The sequence below is a fragment of the Nelumbo nucifera genome, chromosome 1 (genome assembly GCF_055504915.1).
Source record: "Nelumbo nucifera cultivar China Antique chromosome 1, China Antique-T2T, whole genome shotgun sequence".
NCBI classification, from domain to species: domain Eukaryota; kingdom Viridiplantae; phylum Streptophyta; class Magnoliopsida; order Proteales; family Nelumbonaceae; genus Nelumbo; species Nelumbo nucifera.
The window spans coordinates 86,604,852-86,618,217 of NC_142649.1; the positions used below are offsets into that span (position 1 = coordinate 86,604,852).

The 13,366-nt window shown below is 44.5% G+C and overlaps 1 pseudogene across 1 annotated transcript; it reads right to left on the bottom strand.

The window, feature by feature from the left end:
* Positions 1–10,473: 10,473 nt before the first annotated feature.
* Positions 10,474–12,851, bottom strand: LOC104599548 (ABC transporter G family member 5 pseudogene; annotated as a pseudogene). Its single transcript, XR_016076160.1, has one exon. The product of XR_016076160.1 is annotated as an ABC transporter G family member 5 pseudogene (transcript).
* Positions 12,852–13,366: the final 515 nt, after the last annotated feature.

Here is a 13,366-nt window from a genome sequence, read left to right on the forward strand (position 1 = left end):
CGACCTCAGGATTTTCCTGATGAAGTGTGACTGGAAGTTAAGTAGAGTCTCCTTTACTTTGGCTAAGTAGGCGATCATAGTCGGTTCGCGGGCTTCGTATTCACCTGTAACCTGATTGACCACGAGCTGGGAATCGCTACAGATGACGATGTGTTTGGCTCTCACTTCTTGGGCCAGGACTAGCCCGGCTATCAACGCTTCGTACTTTGCCTCGTTGTTGGATGCCGCAAACTCGAAGCATAGTGCGTACTCCAGTTTTGTGCCACTCGGATCGTGTAGAACTATTCCGGCTCCACTACCCTGCTGATTCAAGGAGTCATCTACGTGAAGGATCCGGGACTCTTCATCCAAGCTCACGCTTGGCCTAACCAGGAGAGATACCGAACTGGGTGCGACCTCATGGTGCTCGGACTCAACCGGCCTGGGAGCACCGAGCTTGCCCGAACTGGGGGCTTCGTGCTCAACCGGGCTAGGGACTTCGGAGCTGAATGTGCACTCCGCAACAAAATCCGCAAAGGATTGGGCCTTGATAGAAGTTTGCGGCTTGTACTGGAGGCCGTACTCACTGAACTCGATGGCCCACTTCGTCTGTCAACTAGAGACCTCGGTGAGGACGATAATGGTATGAGCTTGGAAGTACTGGCGGAGCTTGCGAGCTGCAATGACCAATGAGTAGGCTAGTTTTTCTATCTCTGGATATCTCGTCTCCGCTCCCTACGACACTTTACTAACATAGTAGATGGGTCATTGGACCCGATCTACTACCTTTATTAGTACCAGGCTGACCACTTCGTCACCTGCTGAGAGGTACAGCTCTAGGACATCGTCCTCTTCGGGCCGGGTCAAAACTGGGATACTGGCGAGGTATATTTTGAGCTCGTCAAACACGAGCTGGCAACCTGGGGTCCACTCGAACCCTTTGCTTTTCATTGCCATAAATAAAGGCAGACAGCGGTTTGCCAACTTGGACATAAAACGACTCAGAGCGGCTATTCTGTCGTTCAACCTCTGAATCTCTTTTACTTTTCGGGGTGGTCTCATATCTAAGATGGCCCTTATTTTGTCCAGGTTGGCCTCAATGCCGCACCGGTTGACGACCCTAGGAATTTACCCAAGGTGACACCGAAGACACACTTGTTTGGGTTTAGTTTCATGTTAAATTGGCACAGAATTTGAAAGACAGAATGCAAATCTTGTATTAACTCATGTGAAAATTGGGTTTTGACGACCATGTCGTCTACATAACATTCTATCTTAGTGCTAATCAAGGGTTCAAACAGCTTATTCACAAGCCTTTGAAAGTTCACTCCCGCATTTTTTAACCCGAAGGGCATGACCTTGTAGCAGTACAGGCCAAACTCGGTTATGAAGGCGGTCTTTTCCTTGTCGGTTGGGTCCATCCTAATCTGATTGTAGTCCGAGTAGGCATCCAAGAAGCTTAGCAACTCGTGCCCCGAGGTCGCGTCCACTAGGCGGTCGATCCTGGGGAGGGGGAAGCAGTCTTTCGGGCAAGCTCGGTTTAGGTCGGTGTAGTCGACGCACATGCGCCACTTGCCGTTAGCCTTTTTCACCAGAACGGGGTTGGCCACCCAGCTCGGGTAATGAACTTCCCTTATGAAGTCTACTACGAGGAGCTTCCTGACCTCCTCATCGACTGTCCTCCATCGCTCTGGGGCTAGGTTGCATTTCTTCTGCCTAATGGGCCTAACTACAGGGTCAGAATTGAGTTTGTGAGTTATGAGGTTAGGGTCTATGCCGGGCATTTCTGCCGCGGACCAAGCAAAAACATCTAAGTTACTGAGTAAGAAGCATACCAGTTTGGATCGCAAGGGCTCCTCCAAGGAAGCACCGATCTGAAATGTTCGGGTTGGGTCCTCTGCCGAAACAGGGATGAGAACGGTCTCCTCTATGGCGCAACTTGCTCCTCGTTCTATTCCATGGGTCGCTCCAGCTCAAGGTCGCTGGTCACCTTGGCTTTTCCCTTGAGGGTGGCGAGGTAGCATCTACGGGACTCAAGCAAGTCGCCCCGCACTACCCCGATGCCGAAGTCCGTGGGGAACTTCATGGCTAAATAGTAAGTGGACACCACAACCCTTAAAGCATGGGTGATCGACCGACCTACTATGGCATTGTATGGGGAGGGGGTCGCAACCACCAAGAAATCGTGTTTGAGCCTCACCATTCTAGGCCATGTGCCGACTTCCATAGGTACTGTAACCCTTCCCAGGGGCCTGACTTCCTCTCCGTTGAAGCTGACCAGTGGGATTTTGCGGGCTTCAAGTCACTCTCTTGAAACTGGAGTTTGTCGAAAGCCGCTTTGAAAAGGATGTCTGCCGAACTGCCTGAATCAACGAGGACGCGCCTAACTTCAAAATCATTTATCTTTACTTTTATGACAAGCGCGTCATCGTGGGGGTAGTGAACTCCGCACGCATCGTCCTCGGTGAAGAGTATGAGATCTTATGTCCTTGGCTGCTTTGGGGGATTCTGCTCTTCTTTGGCGGCCTCACGGGTTGATGCCCAAGCTGCGGCCGAGGTGTAACCTGCTACAATCAACCCTCCGACGATCATATGGATCGTTCCCCGAACTGGCCTTTCCTCTGGGGGTTGCTTCTATGACTACTCTGCTGGCCTGTTGCTGGACTCGGGAGCATCCCTATTGTGCTCCCCCTGCCGACCTGCCTTATTATTATTATTATTATTATTACCATTGTTCTGTACAAAGTTCCTTGGGTATCCGCAACAAATGAGTTCCTCTATCTCGTCGCGGAGATTCTTACAGTTCTCGGTACTATGACCGTGGTCTCTAAGAAAGTTGCAATATAAATTTTTATTCCTTTCATTCGGATTTCCACTCAGATGAGGTGGCCACTTTATGTACGGGGCGTCTTTGATCACCATCAGGATCTTAGCCCGCTTCGCGTTCAAGGGTGTATAGTCTGCCCGATCTGCCGCGGGAGCTCGAAACGGCTGACTTGGCTTTGCCCCCCGAGCTGAGTCTTTCTTCCTCCTGTCCTCTTGGTTGGAGGATTTGCTTTCCCTCTTCCTTTTTTCAAACCCACCCTCAACTCTTTGATTGATCTCCTCCTCCGTTCTTATGAACTTGTCCGTGAGCTTGAGGAACTAAGCTATGGTTGCGGGCTGGTTGACCACCATGTGCCATTTGAATTCGTTGTGCGTCACACCCCTCTTGGCCGCTGCACACTGTACTGCGGGATCTAGGCGTGGTATATGTAAGCACGCGTCGTTGAATCGCTTGATATAGCTCCGGATGAAATACCCTTCCTTCTGGACTATACCGAGGAGGCTCTCCTCAGTTCGGGGAACCCGCTTGCTGGTGACGAAGTGCGCAGTGAAGACCTGCACGAACTGGGCCCAGCTTCTTATCGATCTAGGGGCCAGGTTCCTATACCAGATGCGGGCCACTCCTCTAAAGGTGGTAGTTAAGGCCACACACATGCAGGACTTGTTGGCCCTCGCCAGGTGGGACTGAAAAGCATCAACATGGTCACTCGGGTCAAAGGAACCATCGTATTTGTCTAGCGGGGGGAGTTTGAAATCCTTGGGCATGGGGACAGCGAGGAGTTCCGATGACAGGGGGAAGGGATTGAAAGGATAGGAGCAACCTTTACCTCGTCCGAGCTTGTTTCCTCTTTACCTCTGAGCTCGGGTAGGACGCGGGTGGTAGTTCGGCAAGCTCGTCGGCACCTCCACAGCTGCTTGGAAGGTTCGGTGTTGGCACTGCTCACTTCGGTGTTGCCGAGCTCAATGGGCCCGGACTGCTGGTGGTAGTCCGCGGCTAAGGCGCCAAACTGGTTTTTCGCGAGCGGGAGCCCGAACTGAGAGCGCCGAGGTGATGCTGACTTGATAGGTTGGGAGGTTCCCGATCTGCCGGTGTGCTGCAAAGCGGGGGTAGTTGGTCTCTCCCTCCTGTCAGGGGATGAGGCTTGGCTTCAGGAGAGGTTCTGAGCCTGGGAAACTTCTCCCCGGTGAGGGCGCCCGCCCTGAGGAGAGGACTTGACTTGCTTGGCAGCAGGGTGCCGAGGTGGGAGCTACGGCTGGCTCTAAGGCAGTTGAGGGAACTGCTGTTGGTAGTGGTACTGAGAGATGTGATGCAGCACCTGCTGCTGGTAGAGTTGGTGTTGCTGAAGCTGCTGCATTTGGGCTTGCATGGCCCGCATGCATTGCATCAAATCATCGAGTTGGTTCTGGCTAGTCGCTAGAGGGGCAACGGTTGGTTCAGCGAAGGTTGTCTCAACAGATGGGGGAAGGGGAACATTCACAGGCGCCACTATCCGTGGCACATTCAGGCTTGGGACTCCATCCATCAAGAGGGGGATGGTGAATTGCCCGATGCAGACAGTGGGGGGCTGAGGGTGTTCCCCGACAGCATTCAGGTCGGCGTTACGTCTATCACTGCCAGAGGAAGCCATGAATGCTAAGTTTCCTTTCTTTTTTTTTATTCTTAGGAAAGAGCTAGAGGTTGGGGGAGGCTTTTTGAAGCGGTTCCCACAAACGGCGCGATCCAGTCGATCCTACCTGTCGGTAACCTTGCCTCTGACGGAGTGGGAGATGCCTGACACAGGGAGGAAACAAGAGATCCCTGGGGGAGGAACCCGGCGGGAACGCTCTGACGCTCAAGTTAGTACTCTGAGAAAGCAAGGAAGATGAGAGATTCTCTTATACCAGAAGGCGCAAAGTATCACTTACCCTTACTCTAGGGGAAGAGGGCCTTTTATAGCCGCCCTAGTGCACTCACTCCCGAGCCTCTGCCAGATCAGGTGTAACCGCCTCTGTGGGGGGGGGGGGGGGGCGGGGGTAGACATAACCGCCATTGTCTTCTCTGTCGAAGCTATCTCTGCAACGACTGAGATGGCGGTAGCAGGTGGTCGTTGGGGTGCGGTTGTCATGTGTCAGATCTCTGATCAGTCAAATGCGCCACCTCAGAGTACGGACTTCTTTGGTGTCAGGTACGGGCGTTCAGTCATGCGACCTGGAGCCGAGGTGCCGGAGTGGTGCATGAGGTGAAGTCTTGAGTTCGGACAGGAGCGTGGCCCGGACTTACCCGAGGTGGGTCAGTCCAGACTTTGCCCTTCGTGGTGTTCCTTGTAAGGCTTGGGATTTCTAAGGAAAGCTCGGGTTCTACCTCCTGGGAAGCGCGGGTTCTCTTTGGGGAGCTCAGGGCCTCTCCTTGGGGAGCTTGGGCCTCTTCTTGGGCTATGGCTATGTCGTTGTGCCGAGCTAACACTCCTGCCAGGTCATACCCGGTTGCCTCCACGTGTCGCACGGCCAAGGGGTCGGGCCAAATCTCCCTCCATCAGAGGGTACCAAATCCTTCCTCCACTGAAGGCGACACAACTTAGTGTGAGGCAGGATTAGCAAGTTGATTCTTTAGCAAGTCCCCAATTTTTCATCAAGAATTGTGTAGGGATGTAAGCACAGTTTCAAGATTGTTTCTTCCACCAATAAACAATATCAAGATCCAATCTTGATCACTCTAAGAGGTGGAGATCAAACAGGATAGGGCGGCAAGAACAGAGAGAGAGAGAGAACTAGATGTAGAAAAGTCAATCAAAGTGTGTGTATTACTCCAGTTCGCCCTCCTCCTTTATATAGACCTTAAAGAGTTAATCTCCTAATCTGATTAGGAGTTTCTTCATCCAAATCTTTATTTGGATCTAAACTCTTTAAGTGATAAGGCTTATCCCTTATCTTAATGGGCCCAACATTGTTGAATACAATAAACCCCTAAGTTCATCAGTATGGGCTCTTAATGGACCCAACATTTACACTAAATGGTCCTTGGGTCCAGCCATCTTATAAAGGCCCAAAGACTGTGGGTAGATGTAAGATTAGCTCATCAGGTTTATTATCCCTAAATGGTCTTACACTTAACATCTCAGCTCATAATGATCAAACATTGTCCAACAAGAGAGGACATCTCCCTTGGCTACAAGGTACAACGTTGCATTCTCTACTCACATGGATCCCGGGAATTAAAACTTTTTTGCAAACATTTTGTGAAATCATAATACATATGTATATCTCTATATAAACATATTGTGCAAAAACAAATCTCAACAATTTGAAATCAACTGCTAGTAGTTTAGGTTTCCATCAGAGAGAGTGCATTCCCCAATCATTTACTTTGTCCGACAAAGGGGCTGATCCTGTCACTATGATCACCCACTGAGGTGAATTCTCGGACTGCCCCAACATACCTAGGTTTTGACTCCCTCTAAGGATCTCATTGATTGGCATATCAAATACAGTCCAATCCAACACCTAGTGTAGTACCATAATCGAGTTTGGGGGTCAAGTGTAATATTCTAGTTTTGCCCATCTATCTCCAAGGTACAGGGCAATACTAGAATTTGGTCCGGTTTAGGGTTTCAAGTAAACCCACACTGCATGTGCCTCAGGTCTCACCCTGGCAGCTGACAAGCCACCCCAACCCACTTGGCAGCACACTAGTGTTAGCCTTGACAGGATAAATCTCCCCAGATCTATCCAACGGCTGTGAAGATTATAAACTAACATGAGTCTCATAAGTGTCCAGTTTAAAAGTATTACACAGAAACACACCAATATAACATGAATCAAATATGTATTTTATTCATTTACAATAAATGACATAATATACATCAAGCTGATTGAAGCTAAGGGCATACACTGTCTAACAAAAGTATGGATAAGGCATGTTATAATTAAAATTACTCTTGATGTTTTAAATTTGATAAATAAAAATTATTTTATGAACTACAAGTGCCACTAAGAAAGAAAGCAAAGAGGATTGGTTCTTTAAATGATACTAAGGTATATTTTCATACTATGATCTCTACAACAATAGGCATATGGGTCAATGATTTAAAGAAAAAGTCATAGTTTTTACATTTTTTAGTTTAATATGTAAAACTCTCAAGTTTAGATATATATGAACATATTATATTTTGTTTGTTGAATTGTTTGTAATTTTGAGTTAAAAATACAAAAATATGGTATTTTGCATAAATGGGTGTTACAGGTTTTACAAATTACGAGTCTATATCATAAAGTATATATTGATCTATGGAAATTGATATAGTAATGGTTATAATCGCTACTATAAACCATGTATATCTGCCGTTATAAAGCTAAGAAATGTTTTTAGTAGCGGATATAATTGTCACTATATGTAGTACATGTGCCACAAATTAGTTTATAACAACAGATATTTTGCCACTTTAAATTGATGAATCGTTGCATGTAACGGCGTTTATAAACACCACTATATCATATATGTTTGTCATTATTGTAATTGCCACTATTTATAAACGTCAATATATCATATGTACTAATGACTGTCATGTTTTTAGCCATAAATATTTTCACCGCTATTTGTTGCATTTCTATTGCTAAAGGTTAGCATTTTAGTAATAGATTATTCACAAATTATTTTACTAATGTGACTTTTAATAGTGACAAATAAATCCACCGCTATAGATTAGTTTTCTTGCAATGGCCTTTTCTCTACAAATTCAAGTTGAGACATGGAGAGGGCCACATCAAGAATTAAAGACACAACACAACAGTGCCACCTTGTTAAGGATGAGATAACCACAAAGTAAATTTGCATATTCCATTAGAGATGGCAATTTCTAACTTACTTGGTGAGTACCCACCCCTACCACTCCAACGGGATAGGTTTTTTTGTTTGAAGTATGGGTTTTGAGATTCTGCAACCCGTATGGGTACAGATAGGGTATGTTATTAGGCAAAACCCAACCCTCTCTAACCCGCGTATTGTTGAAAAGCATATAAGCTTTATGTACTAAGTATTGAATTTAATAATATTTTGAATTTTATGTAAAGGATAATTGATAGTTTATGTGTTTTCTACATATTGTAATCAAATAATTGGAAATTTTATTATTTATTTATGTTATTTTACTTATTTATTGCATATATATAACAATAAATAATAAGAAGTTAGATACGGGTTTTACACCCAATCTGTCCCTACCTTTAAATGCAGGGATGGTAGGGTCAAAGAAGGTTTTGCATTTTGACATACGAAGAAGATTTGAATTCTCAAAATCTAACCTGCTATGAGTTTTAGGGTGAATACGAATTATAAGGTCTAGAATATACAAAACCGTCCACAACCCTACTCCATTGCCATCCCTATTTCTGCATTTCTGCATGGAATCCAAATACTAGTTGGTGGTCCCTCTACTAAAACACCAGGAAAGGTTGACATCATGACATACTAGGAAAGCCGTCATGTTTTGAGATCCATTTGATCATTACCCATATATTTATTGTTTATTTTGTGATTGTACATCTACGGAAATCTGAAAAATAAAAACAAGAAATGCAAAGGGAAAACAACAAAAACCTGGAAGGTTGGACTACTTATATAAGGACCTCTTTCTCTTTGTCTCTTTCTTCGTCTTCTTCAACATTTGTTGTTCTTTGCATTAATCTACCCTTCTTTTACAGTTTTTTTATTATGAAATAATATCACCTTTGCCCATTTGTCTACTAGTTAAATGAGGATGACAGAATCGGCCAGGCTACATGAATGAGTGGTTAGAGGGTTAATTGACCAAATAAAATATTTTCATTTCTTGTTGATGCATTAGAAAAGACTGGTAGCCACAAATGGTTCTACAGAAGAGGCGAAGTTTACTTGTTTGTGCCTTTGTGGTCAGGAATTCAGGATCACTTGATAGGGTTTGCTTTTCGGTTATTAGTAGGGTTTCTTAGGTGGGTCCTTAAGATGGATTTTATTACAACCATTATAAATTTGCCACGTGTACAACTTTTAAGTTGGGAGGGTCCAAATGCTGATAGTCGCACGATTCTTCTCCAAACCATGCTACTACACTTGAGCTATGTTTGTTTTGTTTGTTGTGACAGAAAAATAAGAGAGAAACAGAAAGAAGGAATGAAAAGTTTAACGAATTTCATAAAGAACTTAATTTCAATCATACGTTTCTTTCTTATTTTCTATCAAACCAAACGCATTATTACAGTTTCTACTTTTCTTTGTAGTTTTCCCCGGTTGAGGGAGCCACCTCCAGACCTTTTCAGCAACAGTGAACTCTGGATTTATGAGCAAATCGAAGTAGTTCTTTCCAATAGTGCTTTCTCGTCTTATACCCCCCTCCCTCTCTTTTGCTTCATATTTTTTCTTCTCTTAATCAGCATTAAAATCCTTATAATTGTTCTTGGGTTTCGAGTTCTTTTACAAGGAATTTTCATTTACTCTGCATAAACTTTTACGTTTTTCTATGGTCGAAAAGTGAGGTACTGATATCAATTCAAGAGGGGATGTGTTTGAGGTGGAGATATAAGTTTTGAAATATTATAATTGGGTTAAAATTTATAAGGTGGGTTTCAGTCAAAATTTCCCTTCGTTTATATAGATTGAATGTCTGATTTCTGGAAATGACTGAGTGGTTGAGTTGGCCACTTGGTGTCTTTTTGATGGAGACACTTGACCAAACCTGCTAACTAACAAGCTGTCTGCTCCATCGCTCTTTATGGATTGGCAGTAGGGCTGTCGATGGACCGGGTTTGAGTTGATCCAATTCGATAGAATTGTATTTGGATGTCCATTAAGCTTAACAAATCAGATTGAACCAGTATTAGGTAGGTGGCCATTAGATTATGGGATCGGAGTGGATATTATCAAATTGGACCGCCTGTAGCATTGTACTAAGGTGTCCCCGGAGATTGACCAGGCAGTTGTTGCATGTATGGTCCTTGTTAAGATTTGTTATATTTGTATTTTATGTTATTTTCTGTAGTTATCCATGATTGTTTTTATAGTTAATCGGGTCTGGATTGGATATATAGTGACCAATCCGACCCATTTGCTTTAAAATAGATTGGACTGGATCCTATCTTTAATGGGTTTGGATTGGATTCGGGTTGCCTGTTCATGGATTTAAATCAGACAGGATAGGATCGCACCAAAACCTAGACCATTGACAGCTCAGTTTCGTACTACTTTCAAGAAATTACTTGTACTGTTCTTGCTGCCTAAAACGGGGGAATGCTTGGCAAGGAGTGGAGGATTTTATGTAACTATTTCTTTTTCTTTTCCATACAGACAAGGTAGAGACCCATGAGGACACATCCAACTTTTCTCTTGTAGTTTATATATTCATGGGTACCGATATCTGTAGGGCGAAGAATCAAAGAGTTGCATGAACTCGTTGTTCTCTAGCATTCCTGAACATGTATGTCTCACTTTTAGGCTGTATGCAGCTCTTCTATCTTCATGTGCAGCCATGCAGACAAGGGCTAAAAATTGATGGCTCTCCTAAAGGGTATATTTTACTGCCTCAGCTTCCTATTTCTCTGCCACTAGTCAGAATTTAACCCAGAAGATAATTCATCCTGTCAAAAATATATCCAATGGAAGACAAAAGCATCATAAAACAATTCTCATGCACAGTTGATCGCCAATGCTCTGATATGATGTATCAAAACTTCATTTGTCTTTGTTTCACAAGAAAAATGATAAGAGAGATGTTAGGATTAAACAAATGTTTGTAATTCTGTTCTTATTACATTTCCTGTTTATTGATATGAGACTTGTTTTCCAAACTGCTCTGTGTAAATTCCAAACTTGTGGACAGAAATATTTACAGAGAGAGAGAGAGAGAGAGATCAAACCAGTCTTTCCTTGAGACTCCTCCGGGAGCACCTGCATCTGAGGATGACATAAGCAATGAATCTGTAAACCAAGATGAAGCAAATAATGAGCATGATGTTCCTCCATTTACTGTCCTCTTCAAACCCTTCTTCTCTAAGAACATCCTCTCCACTAATCACACAAGTACCAAACATATAATCCAGGCACTTCCCTGAACCAGAGAACTCATTTAGCAGGAACCCTTCAAAAGGATACTTGAAAAGTGATATATAATGCATGAAAATCCAGAAATTTGGAATCTCATCCTTGGATATGAAATACCCAGAAAACAGAAAGAACGATCCCATCACGCCCGACACCACTGAGTTCCCAATGATGAAGTTTGGCACAAGGGCGCTGAAACAAACCACAACTGAATTCGCTGTGTAGAGAATCAACCAAATCAGTACCAGGAAATACATGAATGCTGTGAAATTCTGGTTGAGACCCACAAGCCAGTATAATGGAATGGAAAATAACAGGGCCAGGATGAGCAGAAAAGGCAGGAAGACAAGCCCATTAGCAATGGCGTAAGATGAGATCCTATAGCTACCAGAGGAGCTCTCCCTCATCAGAATCTCCCTCTCTTGCAGGAAAATGGGGAGAGCTTCCGTGGTGGAAGATAACAGAAATGTCAGAGTAAATGCAAACAGACCTACTCTTTCTTCAGCACCCATCAAATCATCCTTCAGCTTGTAAAAGATTGAACCCAAAACCAACCCTGCAATCAACATCTGAATTGTCCTACAAGCAAAGATCTCCTTGCTTCGAAAAATGTTCTTTGAGAACCTATGGGTGAGAAGAATGGTTTCTCCTAGTCTAGAATTAGCAAAACCGCAGGGAAGATCAGTCCCACCATTAACGATTTCTTCATCAGCTACCTTAGATTGTTGAAAGAGCTGTTGCAGAGTGAACTTACCGCTTCTAACCTCACCTTCATCCCCTCTCTTGTGCTGTTGCGTTGTCGGTGGTTGTGGCAATTGTGGTAGTTCTTGCTGTACTTCTGGTTGCTGCTGAAGGGCTTCAATGGCATCTATAGCAAATTCAACCACATTAACCTGAAGAGGGAGTTGCAGACCCATGGACCTCAGATATATGCTCAGCTGATCAACAGTGCCATGGTGCAAAACAGAGCCATCAGCCAGCAAAAGAACCGAATTGAAGAGCTTCACAATTCGCAACCCGGGCTGATGAATACTCAGAATAATCGTCCTTCCCCTCGTCTCAGCCATGGCCTTCAGCATATCAATGATTTGCAGAGCCGACGTGCTGTCGAGCCCCGACGTGGGCTCATCAAGGATCAACACTTTGGGGTCATGTATCACATCTACGCCGATCGACACACGTCGCTTCTCACCACCCGAGATGCCACGAAGCCGGTCATCGCCTATCCGGGCCCCTGCAACATGGCTCAGACCCAGCTCCTCCATCAACGACTTCACTCTGGAGCTCAGATGTGAATGCGGCAGCCTCAGCCGGAGCTTGGCACTGAACATGAGTGTCTCCTCCACGGTGAGGAGGGGAAAGAGAGTATCCTTCTGTGTTACATAGCCCGATATCTTCTTGAAACGAGCTCTGTCGAAGGGTTTCTGATTGACAAAGATTGAAGACGTCTGAGGCGTGAGCTTGCCGGCGAGGATCTCTAGGAGTGTAGACTTGCCGGCACCACTTGGGCCGACGACAGCTAGAACCTCCCACGGCTTGGCTCTGCAGTTTACGTCCTTCAGAACATGCCGGCATCTGGGTCTTGTTTGCTTGGCCTTCGTTAGTTCATCGCACTCTTCATCATCTCCTTTCTCTGGTTGTTGCTCATATCTGTTGAAGATCTTAAATGTGTATCTCCTTTTATGTGTGTAGATCTTGTAGTTGATGCCTACTGCTTCTATCTCACAACCCTGTTTCCTCATTGAAGCTCTGTCTCTATTCTCTCACACTCTGTGCACTCTTCACTCCTGAAGCTCGGATTGTACTTCTAGTTGTAGTGTCTTCCTCTCTGTGGATTAGTTCATCAGTTGTTTTGATTCAAAGCTTTGGTTTAATTAATTTAATCTTGTGACGGTCCAAAACTTAAAGAGGTTAAGCAGCTGCAATGACCATAGCATCCTCTGTTTCATGGTTCACGTGCTCTACTTCTTGCCATTTGTTTCAAGGAAAACTCATTTTGAGAGAGAGAGAGAGAGAGAGAGGAGAGAGAGAGAGAGAGAGAGAGAGAGAGAGAGAGAGAGAGAGAGAGATTTCAAGAAAAGCAGCAGTACAGCCGTAGCGTTTTGGGTACATGCAAATGGCTAAGGATGGAGTCTCCTCTGGATGCAGGCTGAAATCACATCAAACCAGATTAGCGGCTGACGTTGGGAGGAGATCTATCTCTGTAAATGCCCCTAACGATTACTTAAAACTACCAAATTCCTACTGCAATTCTCTTATTCAGTCCTCTCAAACTGATTTGGGTCGGGCCGGGTCATTTTGAAGACAAAAAACTAACCTCATACAGTGATACCTCCATATCTGAACATGTAGAAATTACAAGGATTGATGATTTGCTGACATTCCATCTTTTGATAAACCAGAGAACATCTCTTGTGGTTGTAGGAAGATAAAGAGAGCTTTATGATGTAAATCAAGTATCTGGATTTCAAGAATTTCAACTATATTCAGCTCAAATTCCTTCTGTTTGTTTGC